General features: G+C 37.0%; 1 protein-coding gene across 1 annotated transcript in view; it reads right to left on the bottom strand.

Annotated features, from left to right (window-relative positions):
- LOC111689822 (lipase member H-like) overlaps nucleotides 1–219 on the bottom strand; it is a 2429-nt gene that overhangs the window by 1537 nt on the left and 673 nt on the right. The gene's annotated exons all lie outside the window — the stretch shown is intronic.

Below are 219 nucleotides of genomic sequence, written 5' to 3'. Positions count from 1 at the left end.
ACAGAACTAGAACAGAACTAGAACAGAACTAGAACAGAACTAGAACAGAACTAGAACAGAACTACAACAGAACTAGAACAGAACTAGAACAGAACCAGAACAGAACTAAAGCAGAACTAGAACAGAACTAGAACGGAACTAGAACAGAACTAGAACAGAACTAGAACAGAACTAGAACAGAACTAGAACAGAACTAGAACAGAACTAGAATAGAACAGA

This window comes from Lucilia cuprina, chromosome 6 (assembly GCF_022045245.1).
Source record: "Lucilia cuprina isolate Lc7/37 chromosome 6, ASM2204524v1, whole genome shotgun sequence".
NCBI lineage: Eukaryota > Metazoa > Arthropoda > Insecta > Diptera > Calliphoridae > Lucilia > Lucilia cuprina.
The sequence above is the reverse complement of the archived record's forward strand: the minus strand, read 5'-3'. Positions and strand labels throughout refer to the sequence as shown.